The sequence below is a fragment of the Cetorhinus maximus genome, chromosome 36, assembly GCF_964194155.1.
Source record: "Cetorhinus maximus chromosome 36, sCetMax3.hap1.1, whole genome shotgun sequence".
Lineage (NCBI taxonomy): Eukaryota > Metazoa > Chordata > Chondrichthyes > Lamniformes > Cetorhinidae > Cetorhinus > Cetorhinus maximus.
Window position 1 is genome coordinate 1,442,930 of NC_135914.1, and position 3,883 is coordinate 1,446,812.

The following is a 3,883-nucleotide window of genomic DNA, read 5'->3' on the forward strand; positions in this document are numbered from 1 at the left end:
TGTGTGAGGGTCTCTCTGTCGCTGTGTGTGATTCTGTCTGTCGCTGTGTGTGAGGGTCTCTCCCTGTCGCAGTGTGTGAGGGTCTCTCCCTGTCGCTGTGTGTGTGGGTCTCTCCCTGTCGCTGTGTGTGAGGGTCTCTCTGTCGCTGTGTGTGAAGGTCTCTGTCACTGTGTGTGTGGGTCTCTCTCTGTCGCTGTGTGTGAGGGTCTCTCACTGTCGCTGTGTGTGAGGGTCTCTCCCTGTTACTGTGTGTGAGGGTCTCTGTCGCTGTGTGTGAGGGTCTCTCTCTTTCGCTGTGTGTGAGGGTCTCTCTCTGTCACTGTGTGTGAGGGTCTCTGTCGCTGTGTGTGAGGGTCTCTCTGTCGCTGTGTGTGAGGGTCTCTCCCTGTCGCTGTGTGTGAGGGTCTCTGTCGCTGTGTGTGGGGTCTCTCTGTCACAGTGTGTGAGGGTCTCTCCCTGTTGCTGTGTTTGAGGGTCTCTCTCTGTCGCTGTGTGTGAGGGTCTCTCTGTCGCTGTGTGTGAGGGTCTCTCTGTCACTGTGTGTGAGGGTCTCTCTCTGTCGCTGTGTGTGAGCGTCTCTCTGTCTCTGTGTGTGAGGGTCTCTCTGTCACTGTGTGTGAGGTTCTCTCTGTCGCTGTGTGTGAAGGTCTCTCCCTGTCGTTGTGTGTGAGGGTCTCTCTGTCGCTGTGTGTGAGGGTCTCTCCCTGTCACTGTGTGTGAGGGTCTCTCTGTCGCTTTGTGTGAGGGTCTCTCTGTCGCTGTGCATGAGGATCTTCTGTCGCTGTGTTTGAGGGTCTCTCCCTGTCACTGTGTGTGAGGGTCTCTCTGTCGCTTTGTGTGAGGTTCTCTCTCTGTCGCTGTGTGTGAGGGTCTCTCTCTGTCGCTGTGTGTGAGGGTCTCTCTCTGACGCTGTGTGTGAGGGTCTCTCCCTGTCGCTGTGTGTGAGGGTCTCTGTTGCTGTGTGTGAGGGTCTTCCTTTCGTTGTGTGTGAGGGTCTCTCTGTCGCTGTGTGTAAAGGTCTCTCTCTGTCGCTGTGTGTGCGGGTCTCTCTCTGTCGCTTTGTGTGATGGTCTCTCCCTGTCGCTGTGTGTGAGGGTCTCTCCCTGTCACTGTGTATGAGGGTCTCTCCCTGTCGCTGTGTGTGAGGGTCTCTCTGTCGCTGTGTGTGAGGGTCTCTCTGTCGCTGTGTGTGAGGGTCTCCCTGTCGCTGTGTGTGAGGGTCTCTCCCTGTCGCTGTGTGTGAGGGTCTCTCTCTGTCGCTGTGTGTGAGGGTCTCTCTGTCGCTGTGTGTGAGGGTCTCTCCCTGTCGCTGTGTGTGAGGGTCTCTCTGTCGCTGTGTGTGAGGGTCTCTCTCTTTCGCTGTGTGTGAGGGTCTCTCTCTGTCACTGTGTGTGAGGGTCTCTCTCTGTCGCTGTGTGTGAGGGTCTCTTTCGCTGTGTGTGAGGGTCTCTCTGTCGCTGTGTGTGAGGGTCTCTCTGTCGCTGTGTGTGAGGGTCTCTCTGTCGCTTTGTGTGAGGGTCTCCCTGTCCTTATGTGTGAGGGTCTCTGTCGCTGTGTGTGAGGGTCTCTCTGTCGCTGTGTGTGAGGGTCTCTCTCTGTCGCTGTGTGTGAGGGTCTCGCTGTCGCTGTGTGTGAGGGTCTCTGTCGCTGTGTGTGAGGCTCTCCCTGTCCCTGTGTGTGAGGGTCTCTGTCGCTGTGTGTGAGGGTCTCCCTTTCGCTGTGTGAGGGTCTCTCTGTCGCTGTGTGTGAGGGTCTCCCTGTTGCTGTGTGTGAGGGTCTCTCTCTGTCGCTGTGTGTGAGGGTCTCTCCCTGTCGCTGTTTGTGAGGGTCTCTCTCTGTCGCTGTGTGTGAGGGTCTCTCCCTGTCGCTGTGTGTGAGGGTTTCTGTCGCTGTGTGAGGGTCTCTCTCTGTCGCTGTGTGTGAGGGTCTCTCTGTCGCTGTGTGTGAGTGTCTCCCTGTCGCTATGTGTGTGGGTCTCTCCCTGTCGCTGTGTGTGAGGTTCTCCCCCTGTCGCTGTGTGTGAGGGTCTCTCCCTGTCGCTGTGTGTGAGGGTCTCTCCCTGTCACTGTGTGTGAGTGTCTCTCTTTCGTTGTGTGTGAGGGTCTCCCTGTCGCTTTGTGTGAGGGTCTCAGTCGCTGATGGGGTCTCTTTGTTGGTGTGTTTATGGGGTATGTCGTCACTGATGGGGTCCCTCTGTCTCTCTGTGTGTGTGTGCGCGGGTGCGCATGTGTGTGTGTGTGTAGGTCTGCGTATATGTGCCAGGGCAATCTCAGGGAGTGACCCTCCCTCGATGTGATTCACTTGTTTATATCCACCAGAGTGATGTACATCCCTATAAAGAATGAAGTCAGCTGTGTCCCAGATCGACCCACAACAAACTAGAGCGAGTGTTTGCTAGTAACCTTCACACGGGCACCACAAGAGGAGTGAGGAATGGCCGACCCCCCTCCACGAGCCAGGACAAGACAGACTCTGACACCACCACCCCCTCCCTCCCTGCTCCTGAACCCACCCCTGACAGAGCAACACCCCCTCCGCCCTCATAGACCCAGTCTCCCCAACCCCGTGTCGGTGGCAAAGGACCAAATGTGGAGAGGGGACCGAAAATAACAGCTTCAGTCTTCCCAGCGTTTAATCGGGGGAAATCGCCGCTCACCCAGAACGGGAGGTCGGATAATTTAGAGACTGAGGAGGAGTTGAGAGGGCTGATGGTGAGGACGTGTGAAAACTGACGCTGGTGAGGGGCAGCACTTAGATGAGAAATAGGGAGGGTGGGGATGTCAAGGAAAGATCAAGGGTGACGGTGTGGGACCAGGAAGAGAGGCCATTAGCAGTAATCCTCAGGCTCCGGTTAGATCGATAAGAATGGAGCCAGGTGAGACCAGTCCCACCCAGCTGGACGACAGCCAAATACTGCAGATGCTGGAGACCTGACACAAAAAGAGGAAATGCTGGAGCAGCGTCCATGGAGAGAGAAACAGTTAACCTTTCGAGTCCCTATGACTCTTCAGAGCTGAAGGGAAGTAGGAATGTGATGGTTTTATACTGGTTAGGAGGGGGTGAAGCAAGATAGAACGACAGGGGTAGGAGGGATTGACCAAGATGTCATGGACACAAGACAGAAGGGAGTGTTAAAGACTAAAGAAGGTGGTGATAGTGGCAGAAAGGCAAGAGCAGAATGTGTTAGTAGCAAAACAAGGGTCAGCGCTCTGTGAAAGAACAACATCGGAAATAAGTGACTCTTGGTGCTGTGGGGGGAGGACGAGGGGTTGGGGGTAAAAGGATAAAAAAAAAATACCAAAAAAATTAATAAAAATATAAAATATTTTAAATGGATTCAAAAAGGAGGTGGGGATGGAGGAGAGAGTTCATGATCTAAAATTGTTGAACTCAATATTCAGCCCGGAAGGCTGTAAAGTGCCTAGTCGGAAGATGAGGTGCTGTTCCTGCAGTTTGCGTTGGGCTTCACTGGAACAATGCAGCAGGCCAAGGACGGACATGTGGGCATGAGAGCAGGGTGGGGGTGTTGAAATGGCCAAGCGACAGGGAGGTTTGGGTCATGCTTGCGGACAGACCGAAGGTGTTCTTCAAAGCGGAGAGGCGTTGGAAGAGGGCGGTGTGGTCAAAGGCTGTCGGCAGTTGGGGGAAGGGGACAAGGAGGGGAAGTTTACCTTTGGCACAGACAGTCACGCTGGGATGTCATCGGTAAGAGCTGCTGCAGTACCCTGACAGGGCTGGATACCCGACTGGATAACCAAGCACGGAGTTCCGGGAAAGTTGGGCAAGGGTTTGAGAGGGAATGACACGTTCGGGGGATGTTGGAGAGCAAAGGGAGGTCAGATGGTTTTTAAGGACGGTGGGGTCGAGGGTTGGGTTTCTTTTT

General features: G+C 54.8%; 1 long non-coding RNA gene across 1 annotated transcript; it reads left to right on the top strand.

Annotated features, from left to right (window-relative positions):
- The first annotated feature begins 2,123 nt into the window (after positions 1–2,123).
- On the top strand, positions 2,124–2,356 carry LOC144672292 (uncharacterized). Its single transcript, XR_013574093.1, has 2 exons — positions 2,124–2,211; positions 2,244–2,356. It is a non-coding gene; the product is annotated as an uncharacterized LOC144672292 (long non-coding RNA).
- Positions 2,357–3,883: the final 1,527 nt, after the last annotated feature.